Raw genomic sequence first — 14,058 nt, forward strand, 5'->3', positions numbered from 1 at the left:
ATCCCACCAGTCCCCCAGCACTACACCTCCTCCTTTCCCGGGTCATCCCTCCCCTTCCATTTTACCTACCATTTTATTCTCCCCTGTATCTGGAGAGGAAGTCATGGACCTTATCCAGTCCTCCCCCCCCTTGACCCTATCCCCTTCATGTCTCCTCCACTACCTCTCTCCCTGTGCCTGTTCACATCTTGCTCACCTCCTCAATCTCTCCCTCTCATCTGGCACTGTCCCTTCTGCATTCAAACATGCCCTTGTCTCTCCCATTCTTAAAAAACCTACTCTTGATCCTAACACTCTCGCCAACTACCGACCCATCTCTCTCCTCCCTTTTGCATCCAAACTCCTTGAGCGTATTGTTTACAACCGCCTTACCAGCTTTCTTCCCTCCCACTCCGTCCTTGACCCTTTTCAGTCTGGCTTCCGTTCTCTCCACTCCACAGAAACTGCCCTCACTAAAGTCAGCAACAACCTCCTTGCTACCAAATCCAAAGGCCACTACTCTCTACTCATTCTCCTTGACCTTTCTGCTGCTTTTGACACTGTGGACCACCCTCTCCTGCTGCAAATCCTTCACTCCCTTGGTCTACGCAACACTGCCCTCTCCTGGCTATCCTCCTACCTCTCTGATCGATCCTTCTCTGTCTCCTCTCATGGCTTATCTTCCCCCCACATCCTCTCACAGTAGGTGTTCCCCAAGGTTCTGTTCTTGGACCACTCCTTTTCTCCCTCTATACATCCTCTCTAGGTGAACTCATCAGCTCTTTTGACCTCCATTATCATCTCTATGCTGACGACACTCAGATCTACCTTTCCTCCCCTGACATCTCTCCCTCTCTCCTCACACGTATCTCCAACTGTCTTTCTGCTAAATCTTCCTGGATGTCCCAGCGATTTCTTAAACTTAATATGTCTAAGACTGAGATGATCATCTTCCCACCCTCCCACATAAACTCACCTCCAACTATTTCTTTATCAATTGATGGCACAACTATCTCCTCTAGCCCCAAAGTGTGCTGTCTTGGAGTTATCCTGGACTCTACCCTCTCCTTCAAACCACATATCCAGAACCTCTCACAGTCCTGTCATTTCCATCTTAAAAATATTTCCAGGATCAGACCCTTTCTCACCCAGAATGCTACTAAGACCTTAATACACTCACTGGTCATCTCAAGATTGGATTACTGTAACCTCCTCAAATCCCATCTCTCCTCTCCAGTCTATCCTTAATGTTGCTGCACGGCTTATCTTCCTCTCCAAATGCTCTACATCTGCCTCCCCTCTCCTACAAGCCCTCCACTGGCTCCCCTTCCCCTTCAGAACCGAATTCAAGGTTGTGCTCCTCTTGTGCTTCTCCTTACTTTATGTTCATCTACTTCTTACTCACCATTAGGACACCTAACACTTGGTGCCTATGCTTTGTTGCTTAATTGGGTGTTATGGCCACCTATGTATCAATGTATATTATCCATGTCCTTGTCCTTCATTGTATTGTATTTTACTGTAAGTCACTTTTTGGTTATGTACCTTGTAAGGCGCTGCGAAACACTTGTGGCACCATATAAATAAACGATAATAATAATAATAATAATGTATTCAACGACAGGCCAGGACTCCAGGAGGCACAGAAAGCATTACAAATACCACTCGATCTGTTTTGTACAGCGTACAACAGAACACAGTATATACAGGGTGTGGTCCTCCTATATCCTAGTATCCCCTCAGAATTACTTAATCATTTGAATCCCCCTCAGTTTATAAAAATAATAGTAATTAAAATAAAAGGTAAAAAAAAAAAAGCACCCACAAACAATTCAAACGTTTTAGTATTAGTATTAGCTGTAACTGGAGAAAACACAACAGGAAAAAGTAGCAATGACAAGCCCAAAACAAAAACAAATCCCCAGTTTCCCTAAACTAGAGAGATGAACATATTATATAGTAAAATAAACAGCATATGATCTTGAGTATAATCATGAAAAAGTATTTTGTTTTTGTAATACTTTTGTCTAATTTAGCTTCTACATTTAAAAAAAATCTATTTGTTAAAAAAAGCTGCCAAAGTCCCTTGCAAAAGGTACAACACATACAAAAGGTAATATAAAATGCACTCTAATACCATAAGACATAAAATGGTCGATTAAACCTGCACACTGCAAAAAATCTAAACATTTTATTTTCAAGTTACAAAGCAACCCTGGTAAATAAGGAGTTATCCCTCAAACACTACATTAACCAGGTTAGTACACTGATATTTACTTATTTTAGAACATTAGGGTTTTATACTACCGTGTCAGCACCTATTGTACTCAATTTCCAGTCCTGATCAGCACACAAGTGACATTTTATGTAAGTCACAAAGTGGCCACTTTCACAGCAGTGTGTGTGTGTGTGTGTGTGTGTGTGTGTGTGTGTGTGTGTGTGTGTGTGTGTGTGTGTGTGTGTGAGACACATCTCACCGCAAAACAAAGTTCAATTGTGTGTGTGTGTGTGTGTGTGTGTGAGACACATCTCACCGCAAAACAAAGTTCAATTTGTCTACAGGGGTGGAGTATACAGTGTGATACTTTGGTTAAAAACGAATATGGTGAAAATTAAACACAAAACATCCAATGCTGTAACCATCCATTCAAAGAAAACAAACCTTACTTATAGTTTAGGCCCTGGTACCTAATACTGTTGGTGAGCGGCAGTGCCAGATTAAGGACCGCATGGGCCTGTAGCTGAAATTTATGAAGAGCCTATAATGTGCAGCCGCAGTGGGTGTGACAAATGACATGGGGGTGTGACCAATGCAGTGGGGTCCTGGTCCGCATATGGGGTTGGGCTTGTGCTGTAGGATGTGGCTAGCACTACTGAGGGCATAGCTCGCGCCTACCCTCAAGAGTGTAACGCGAGAGTCTACAAACTGCAATTTCTGCATAATTTTATGCATCACCGTTATGTAACAACAGCCTAATGCAGGACAAATCACCTCACAGAAATCTCCTGCGGAAAGCCAACTACTGCTGCAGTTCGCAGTCACCATTATTACCAACAGGGACTGCAGTCTAACGCCTATGACCCCCTAGGTTTACGCCTAATGAGACATAGATAGATAAGATAGAATAGATAAGATATGCAGGGGTCGGCACTCGAAATCAAATGTAGCAGCTGTACCCGTGCCCTCTGTAGCCATGGTCCATACAGCACAGTGGCATGGTGTATGCAACTTATCGGTGTCGGCAGTACTCTAGGGATAATAAAAGACACAAAACAGATGCAAGATATTCCAAGCAAGTATGAGAGAGGAGGGTGGGACGGAGCAGGGGAGGGGCTTAAGGAACAGCAAGGGGGTGTCAGAAGGAGTAGAGTGGAGGACAAGTGGACATAACGGGCACCAATCAGAGCGAGGGGTGGGAAGGGGAAAATTGGGATGAAGTGACAGGAGGAGCATAAACTCTGAAACATTGGGCTGTGTGGCTAAGCCTTTATTTACTAAAGAGTGGCATCCATTTTTGCTAACCACGCACATACATTTTTATATATATATGTATATATGTATGTATATATGTATATATGTATATATATATATATATATATATATATATATAGTCACGACAAAGAAGCAGCGGCACTCGTCAAAAAAAGACTATTAAAGCAGGGTTGAAAGAACCTCTAATACCACTTCAACGTTTCAATCACAAAGATTTTCGTCAGGAAGTACAAAAACAGACATACAACACTTACCTATATACAGAGACAAACACCACGGGTGTAGCTGACCGCGTCCACCGGGATCACCTCTGACGTCATCGCTACGCACTATGCAGCGGGCGCGACGTCTGATGTGTCTGTTGCTGTGGAAAGCAGAATCAACAAAGTAATAGTGACATACCTTCACCAACATAACAAACATTGTTACATGTGCATAAAAGTCAAAACTATGCACAAAACTGAATATATAAACGGGGCTGAGCAAAACTAAATGCACATATGTTACAGAGTAGCCGGAGAGCATATCACTGCAGGAGCAGTTAAATCAGGACAAATAGATCTAGATAAAATATCTGATCAAATAATGGGGCTATAGGTGATAAACCGGCCGAAAGCACAGACAGTGGACTAAGCTGAAACAGAATATCAATTGAAGCACGAAAGAGACAATGTCTCATTAAGGCCATGAGGTTGCAGAGTGTTGAGGCGATGTATCCATTGTGCCTCAATCTGCAACAACCGTTTAGATCTATCACCCCCTCTCACACTCAAGGGGACGTGGTCTATCATTTTATACCGTAATGTCGATAGACTGTGTCGATGACTTTTAAAGTGGCGTGCTACTGGCTGATCAGTGTCACCACCACTCAGGGCATGTCGAATGGCCGATCTGTGAAGTGCCATCCTTTCACGTAACAGGCGGGTCGTTTTCCCAACATAAAGGTAACCACAAGGGCACCTAATAAAATATACAACGTATTGGCTGGTACAAGTAAGGACATAATTGATCTTGTAACGATGACCTGTATGTGGGTGTACAAAGGTGTCACCTGTCTCAAGAAAACCACAAGTCGTGCATCCTAGGCATTTATAGTTGCCAGGTTTTTTGGTCATAAAATGAGATTTAGTAGGGTTCTCGAAACTGGTGATGTCATTGTGCACCAGCCAGTAGCGAATATTCTTACCACGTTTGTAACATGGTAGTAGGGTGGAATTATGTAACGTGGGGAGATTGATGTCGGTGCTAATCAGTGGCCAATATTTTTTTGCGGTTTTAATGATTTGGCCACTACTGGCACTGTAACCATTGACCCAAACCAGTTTGCCCTTTGCATCATTGGTTTTATTTCTTGACTGTGTTACAGACTTAGGGGCCAGGAGGGCCTTCTGTCTGGCTCGTTGGAGGGTACTTGCTGAGTACCCCCTCTGCCGGAAATTTTCCATCATAGTATCCATATGTAAAGCCTCATCGATGGGATTACTGCAAATTCTATGTATTCTTAAAAATTGGGAATAGGGCAGTCCCCTAATTAGACTATGTGGATGATGGCTGGACGCATGTAACAGATTGTTACGATCTGTAGGTTTTTTATAGATGGATGTACTAAGCTGACCGTCCGAAAACGTGATCAGTACATCCAAGAAATTTATGCTCTCAGCACTGATGTTATTAGTGAATTTAATATCTGGGTCCAGATCATTAACCTCACTCATCATCAGTAGGAACTCATTCCTACTGCCTAACCAGATCATAAATATGTCATCTATGTACCGGGTGAAGAACCTGATGTTATCAGCATAGACTCTGTTTGTAAAAAACAGGTCTTTTTCCACCCGATACATGAATGCATTAGCATAAGCTGGGGCCGCACAAGAACCCATAGCACAACCGAGGGTCTGTAGATAGTAAGACCCATCAAATAGAAAGTAATTCCTGGTTAAGGTAAGAGACAAAAGTTGTAGAAAAAAAGAAAAATCAGGGCCATGGAATTTAGGATTATTGCACAATAATTGCTCAACTGCTATCAATCCTCTGTTATTTGGAATGCTTGTGTATAGACTCACTACATCAATAGTGCATAACAGGCAATCAGCAGGGAGATCAGTCAGGTTACGTAATTTGTACAAAAACGAAGAAGTGTCTTTCAGGTAAGTATCTTCAGCTTGTATTACAGGCTGCAAATGGAAATCAATAAATCTGGATACTTCATAATAAAGCGAGTCTCTGGCCGCTATAATGGGCCTCCCCGGTGGATTTAATAAGTCCTTATGCAATTTAGGCAAGATGTAGAAGACTGGGACACGAGGGTGGCTGGGCATTAAGGCATCCATGATGGTTTTGGTAATCAGATGGTCTTCGACTGCCGTTTGCAGTATTTCCACGAGTTCATCATGATACACCTTAGTGGGGTTAGATGATAGTCTATGGTAAACCTTAGAGTCTGATAATTGCCTCAGGGCCTCGGTCCGATATGCGGAGATGTCCTGTATCACAATACCGCCCCCCCCCCTTATCTGCAGGGCGGATTGTGATACTAGTATCACGGCTAAGGCTCTTGAGTGCTATCATTTCTCTTTTAGAGAGATTAGGATGGGCATAGCATTGCTCGTCACAATTGGTAATGCTGTTATCTACCATATTGGAAAAGCTCCTTATAGAGATATTCTGCGAAATCGTTTCAAAAGTAGATTTAGATTTGCTGGGTAAAAATTGAGGACATGTATTAGGAATTTCCAATACCTCACTGAAATGCTCCTTCAACCGCAATTGGCGATTGAGTCTGTGCAAATCAATTTTGCTTTTTAGTGAGTTATGTTGTACAGTAGGTACAAAGCTCAGTCCCTTATGCAAAACTCCAAGTTCATCTATGGTAAGGATTCTCGTCGATAAGTTGTAAACTATCTCCTTTTCTTGGGAGCTTGTCTTGACCTGCCTCTTGCATTGGCCTCCATGCCTGGTAAAGGGCCTGGTTGTAGATCCTTTTTTGCCCTTGTAGTCACCCCTAAAGGGGGTCTGCGAGATGATGTAGTACCACTGGTACCAGCACATTCTGGATCGCTGGAGACACCACCACTGGAAGTATCAGTTTCTAAGGGAAACTTTTTTAATCTGTTGAGGTATCCTGTTTTTTGCAATCTTCTCGCTGCAGCGGGATTGTTAGCCCAAGAATACCCTTTTTTCTCCTCGTAATCCCTGTTTACCAGTGCCAATTTGTTTTGTTTGAATTTAATTAGATCTTTTTTGTATTTGTCCACTTGGCTTTGTAATTTGGCAATCCAATCAATTGAAGTATCGTCTGTCAATGTTTTTAGATGATCACTTTCAAATGTTTTTATCTTCTCCTTAACAATATTCAGTTCTCTACCGGATTCTTCAATAACCAATAATATGAGGTCAAAAGAAGCCTTATTAAGGATTGCAGCCCATTTCCTACAGAACTCTGGGTTAAATCGTCCTCTGGTGGGCGTATTACGAATCCGGAATCCTCGTGGTATCTTTTTGGTTCTGAAGTAATCACTCAGAGTAACTCCGTGTAAGAAATAGTCTATTTCTTTTCTCTTAAGTCTATATAATTGAGTGTAGTAAAAATCAATCGATTCAGCACCTGCTGTAGTAGTTAGATTGTCCTTGAATAGAATGCTCTCAGCGTCTGTGTCTGAAAATGCAAAAACATCTCCTACAGGTAACTCGATACAGCTCAACCCCGGTTGTTCAGTAGTATCCAGTTGCTGAGACATGCTCAGCCTAAATGGACCAAGATCAGCAACACTGATGGAAAATCTGTAAGAATATGGTTGATGAGGCTTTACATATGGATACTATGATGGAAAATTTCTGGCAGAGGGGGTACTCAGCAAGTACCTCCAACGAGCCAGACAGAAGGCCCTCCTGGCCCCTAAGTCTGTAACACAGTCAAGAAATAAAACCAATGATGCAAAGGGCAAACTGGTTTGGGTCAATGGTTACAGTGCCAGTAGTGGCCAAATCATTAAAACCGCAAAAAAATATTGGCCACTGATTAGCACCGACATCAATCTCCCCACGTTACATAATTCCACCCTACTACCATGTTACAAACGTGGTAAGAATATTCGCGACTGGCTGGTGCACAATGACATCACCAGTTTCGAGAACCCTACTAAATCTCATTTTATGACCAAAAAACCTGGCAACTATAAATGCCTAGGATGCACGACTTGTGGTTTTCTTGAGACAGGTGACACCTTTGTACACCCACATACAGGTCATCGTTACAAGATCAATTATGTCCTTACTTGTACCAGCCAATACGTTGTATATTTTATTAGGTGCCCTTGTGGTTACCTTTATGTTGGGAAAACGACCCGCCAGTTACGTGAAAGGATGGCACTTCACAGATCGGCCATTCGACATGCCCTGAGTGGTGGTGACACTGATCAGCCAGTAGCACGCCACTTTAAAAGTCATCGACACAGTCTATCGACATTACGGTATAAAATGATAGACCACGTCCCCTTGAGTGTGAGAGGGGGTGATAGATCTAAACGGTTGTTGCAGATTGAGGCACAATGGATACATCGCCTCAACACTCTGCAACCTCATGGCCTTAATGAGACATTGTCTCTTTCGTGCTTCAATTGATATTCTGTTTCAGCTTAGTCCACTGTCTGTGCTTTCGGCCGGTTTATCACCTATAGCCCCATTATTTGATCAGATATTTTATCTAGATCTATTTGTCCTGATTTAACTGCTCCTGCAGTGATATGCTCTCCTGCTACTCTGTAACATATGTGCATTTAGTTTTGCTCAGCCCCGTTTATATATTCAGTTTTGTGCATAGTTTTGACTTTTATGCACATGTAACAATGTTTGTTATGTTGGTGAAGGTATGTCACTATTACTTTGTTGATTCTGCTTTCCACAGCAACGGACACGTCAGACGTTGCGCCCGCTGCATAGTGCGTAGCGATGACGTCAGAGGTGATCCCGGTGGACGCGGTCAGCTACACCCGTGGTGTTTGTCTCTGTATATAGGTAAGTGTTGTATGTCTGTTTTTGTACTTCCTGACGAAAATCTTTGTGATTGAAACGTTGAAGTGGTATTAGAGGTTCTTTCAACCCTGCTTTAATAGTCTTTTTTTGACGAGTGCCGCTGCTTCTTTGTCATGACTGTATGTTTACATTATATGCAGAAGGCACCGACTTTACATTGGGACTTTGAGTGCCAGGCCCTTGCTACTTATATATATATATATATATATATATAAAATAAACACACACATATAGTCTTTTTACGTACGAGCACATCACACATGCAGAGAACAAGATAGTATCGAGATGTTCTATGCGGCGGGTGGGCATGGGAAGCATGGTGGCAGCCTTGACAGTTTTTTCCTGTCAACACTGTCAGCCACCTGTGGGCCTAGCTTCATGGAGGGCCTGCAGCTGGAGCTCCACCCGCCCCATTGTTAATCTGACCCTGTTGAGCAGTGTTTATTAATACGGGCAAGAACAGAAGAGAAAAGGCTTGTGACATTAATTTGTTACCAGCATTTAAATCTCATTATAATCTTTCAAAATGCATTTACCATGGGTGCAGACGGAATAAGATGCATTCCAAACACCTAAGAGCAAAGAGAATGCAACAAAAAATTATGTTCTGTATATTGACACTAGAAGAAATTGGTTTTACTGTTATACCTTTCTATGGTGTTTTATTGTATTAAAAAATGCACGTAATTAATGCCAGTGGGGATAAGGCCCTTAGGAGAACACTATATATTTATGAAATGCCAAATTTAAGTGAAAACCAAATGAGGATACTGTAACCGCAAGTGTCACTAAGCTAAGTATCTAAACAGATCAAGGTAGGAGTCTTGTGTGCAGCTTTAATGTATTAGACAAAGGGTTAATTATGAAAGGATGAAGATAGGGGAGACCCAGCTCACATGTTGCAGTGGTGCCCTTTATCGAAGCCACAGGCAGCTTATACTACAGGACATAAACCTTTTGCACTAAGCTGAACTTTTACACACCAATCAGAAGAGTTCATGTAAGAAATTATTTTAGTATCAATATTGTCTACAGGAATATCAAGTGTGGATCTGTGAAAATAAGAGTATCCGCCAGAAAAGGAAGTACTGAAAAACAAGAAGTAGATAAAAGAAAAAAAAAAAAGTGTTAAACTGGAATTTTCATCAAGATTGGTACTACGGTACGAAGTTCTAGATGTTACAGATTTATAGAGAACACATGCGGTCCGAGCATCAGAGAACCCAAAATAATCGTTGCATGACTACATTATGTGTATTTATACTTTAAGGACTCTATAGTAACTAAGGGTTCAAGCATGTAATATATAAAGCACAAACTGACTGAATGAAAACTTTGTGAAGTAAAAGTAAAGTATCGCACCCAGTGGGATTGGATTAAAAAAAAAACAAATCTAGAAAAACAAAAATAGTACTAGTTACAAATGCTGTCTCAGGCACAGACTTTACCAGGAATAAACTATATTACCGTAACACAGAGGCATGTATTTATAAATTACTTATATCGACAAGCGAGAGGCCCAGCACACTCCAAATAGTCAAGTGGGTCCACGCTATCATATTGAAACTCACCAATGTGTTAAACTAATTAAAAAGTAGCTAAAGCCTTAATAATGAGCAGCAAGAGGGCAAGAAGGGGGGGAGATAGGAGTGCTAATTCCTGGAGGGACTGGAGGGGAAAGCAGTGTAAAACAAGGTATAGCCCCTGTAATACTTCCATCTAAGTGGCCCTTGATCTAACGAGCTCTGTACTTCAAAGAATAAGGTCAGCCCTGCTGTAATGGGATACAGATGGATTTGTAAGCAGTAGGTGAGGGGCTTAACACACACCTTCTCCCTGTCACACGCTACTGAACAGCTAAACATTCGGTAAAACAATCACTAAAATATTATGGTAGTGAGTTTTAAACACCACATCCCACAAATACAATCAGTAGGTTATTTATTTATTTTTTAAATAGATACATCGGAATAGATGTACAAGCAGTGAAAAGAGTGACCAGAAGCTCAGTAACCTATAACTGAAATACATTACTCTTGTGACACACACACAGACCTAACACCAAGCAAACTAGGAAGGTTGCAAAGAGTTTGACAATGAGTTTATTTATTTATATTTACTGGGCTAATCAGTGCAAGAAAATTCATTGATCATTGCTGATACTGAATGCTATGGCCAATTACCAGGCCAAGCTTCAGTTTAAACTACATTCATTCAGTTTACTTGTCAATAAGAACCAGGGCCGATTCAGCCACACTATGGGGGAGATGAATAAAACCTTTTAAAGAGGACAAGTGGAGAAGTTGTCCACACCAACCAATCAGATTTTCCCTACCATTTTACAGAATGTACTAGATAAATGATAGCTAGAAGCTGATTGATTGCTATGGGAAACTTCTCCACTTGCCCTCTTCAGAAGGTTTGATACATCTCCCCCTATGTTCGAATGCAGTAACCACTTAAGGTATGTACGTTTTTGCATTTTCTTATCTTGATATAAGTTCTGCTAAGGAACTGAAACGTTGACTTTACAAGCAGTGAGTAGTCTCTTCATTACTATGCCCTGAGTGCAGCACCTTTGAATGTTTTATCACTCACCTCTGTGAGGGCACCGGCAGCAGCTACATACAGTGTGTCATTGGGAGTGCCAGGCCTATCGTGATTATCTCTCTCTCTCATACATATATATATATATATATATATATATATATATATATACATACATACATACATACATATGTACAGACATACTCTACTGTTCTAGAGTTTGGGGTCACTTAGAAATGTCCTTATTTTTACATTAGAGTCTCTAGTTTGAGAAATAGACACCTCACAAGTCCTCAACTGGCAGCTTCATTAAATGGTACCTGCAAAACGCTAGTGTCAACGTCTACAGTGAAGAGACGACTCCGGGATGCTGGCCTTCTAGGCAGAGTGGCAAAGAAAAAGCCATATCTGAGACTGGCCAATAAAAGGAAAAGATTAAAATGGGGGCATTGGACAGAGGAAGATTGGAAAAAAGTATTATGGACAGACGAATCGAAGGTTGAGGTGTTTGAATCACACAAAAAAAAAAATTTGTGAGACACAGAACAAGAGAAAAGATGCTGGAAGAGTGCCGCACGCCATCTGTCAAGCATGGTGGAGGTAATGTGATGGTCTGGGGCTGCTTTGGTGCTGGTAAAGTGGGAGATTTGTACAAGGTAAAAGGGATTTTGAAAAAGGAAGGCTATCACTCCATTTTGCAACGCCATGCGATACCCTGTGGACAGCGCTTGATTGGAGCCAATTTCCACCTCCAACAGGACAATGACCAAATTATGCAAAAACTATTTAGGGAAGAAGCAGGCAGCTGGTATTCTGACAGTAATGGAGTGGCCAGTGCAGTCTCCAGATCTCAACCCCATTGAGCTGTTGTGGGAGCAGCTTGACCATATGGTACGCAAGTAGTGCCCATCAAACCAATTCAGCTTGTGGGAGGTGCTTCAGGAAGCGCGGGGTGAAATTTCTTCAGCTTACCTCAACAAATTAACAGCTAGATGGCCAAAGGCCTGCAACGCTGTAATTGCTGCAAAAGGAACATTCTTTGACGAAAGCAAAGTTTGAAGGACAAAATTATTGTTTCAAATAAAAATCATTGGCCCTCATTCAGAGCCGCTCGTTAGCGGCAGTACGCTCGTTCCGAGCGATGTTTGCACATCTGCGCATGCGCACGCATTTTAGTACGCATGCGCGAACCAGTCAGTGCGGCCGAAAATCCTTTGTACGCTATATAGCGAGTGCCTGCTATTTTGAGTGACAGAATGAGGCGTATGTGGGTGGTAACAGGGGAAGGTGCTTGAAAATGGGGAGTGGAGATCCGAACGCAGGCGTGCTTAAAGGTCAAAACGGGCGTTTTATGGGTGTGTATATTTAAAACAGCAGCGTCATTGACCACGTTACTGGGTTATTTTATAGCCAGAACTGCACGCAAATTTGTGGTAGCAAACACCAACCACAAGAATAGCGAGCAGTTCATACGCTGGTCGATGTACTCGATTAATCTAATAAATAGCGGACATGACGTAGGATGCGTGCGGCCAGGGGGCGTTTTTAACAAATAAACGAGCGTATGTTTTGCTCGTTCGTTCAGACTTAGAGGTGTGAACACACTGCAATGTGCGTACGGATCATTTAAATAGCCACCCCTTGATTTTAAACGAACGACCGCAAATAGCGTGCGGCTCTGAATGAGGGCCATTATTTCTAACCTTGCCAATGTTTTGACTATATGTTCTATTCATTTTGCAACTCATTTGATAAATAAAAGTCAGTTTTCATGTAAACACGAAATGGTCTGGGTGACCCCCAAACTTTTGAACGGAAATGCATATACTGTATACCGTATATACTCGAGTATAAGTCAACCCGAATGTAAGCCGAGGTACCTAATTTTACCACAAAAAACTGGGTAAACTTATTGACTCAAGTATAAGCCTAGGGTGGGAAATGCAGCAGCTACCGGTAGTAATCCACCCCCCCCCCTGGTACTGCCCCCAGTAGTAATCCCCCCGGGTAGTGCCCCCAGTAGTAATATCCCCCCTGGTAGTGCCCCCAGTAGTAATGCCCCCGGGTAGTGCCCCCAGTAGTAATCTCCCCCTTGGTACTGCCCCCAGTAGTAATCTCCCCCTTGGTACTGCCCCCAGTAGTAGCCCCCCCCAGTAGAGTGGGACGTAATAAAATAAAAAACTTACCTGAAACCCCACTCCTGGTGCCAACGCTGCTACTGGCTCCTCCGGACGCTTTGCATTATGGGAGAGATGTCATGACATCTCTCCCAGTACCCCCTGCGGGAGCCGGAAGATGGCTCCAGCAGTGGGAGCAGCAGCAGCCGATGAGAGTCTGACAGACTCTCATTGGCTGCTAATTACAACAAACACACAGCTGCCGTTGCCGGCGGCTGTGTGTTTGGCACTGTGTAGTGCTGACCAAACTCCGTCCGGTCAGCGCTACACACACGGTGCAGCTGTGTCACAGAGACACAGTCTGCACCGCGGCCCGCATAGTACGCAGCTGAGTGAGGCACCCTCCAATATGTGGCGCCCTACTCAGCTGCGTAATGGGAGAACCGGCCCTGAGTTTTTTAAGGCTAAAAAGTGGAATGTTATGCAATGGCCAAGTCAATCCCCTGACCTGAATCCGATTGAGCATGCATTTCACTTGATGAAGACAAAACTGAAGGGAAAATGCCCCAAGAATAAGCAGGAACTGAAGACATTTGCAGTAGAGGCCTGGCAGAGCATCTCCAGGGATGAAACCCAGCGTCTGGTGATGTCTATGCGTTCCAGACTTCAGGCTGTAATTGCCTGCAAAGGATTTGCAACAAAGTATTAAAAAGTGAAAGTTAGATTTAGGATTGTTTAGTTTGTCCCATTACTTTTGGCCCCTTAAAAAGTGGGAGGTACACATAGAAACCGTTGTAATTTCTACACCGTTCACCTGATTTGGATGTAATTACCCTCAAATTAAATCTGAAAGTCTGTAGTTAAAGCACATATTGTTTGTTTAATTTC

The 14,058-nt window shown here is 42.5% G+C and overlaps 1 protein-coding gene across 6 annotated transcripts in view; it reads right to left on the reverse strand.

The window, feature by feature from the left end:
* The window catches only part of FMN1 (formin 1), a 294,798-nt gene that overhangs the window by 110,741 nt on the left and 169,999 nt on the right, over positions 1–14,058 (reverse strand). The window lies entirely within an intron of this gene.

The sequence above is a fragment of the Taudactylus pleione genome, unplaced genomic scaffold (assembly GCF_031769625.1).
Source record: "Taudactylus pleione unplaced genomic scaffold, aTauple2 ptg000707l, whole genome shotgun sequence".
In the NCBI taxonomy this organism is placed as follows: domain Eukaryota; kingdom Metazoa; phylum Chordata; class Amphibia; order Anura; family Myobatrachidae; genus Taudactylus; species Taudactylus pleione.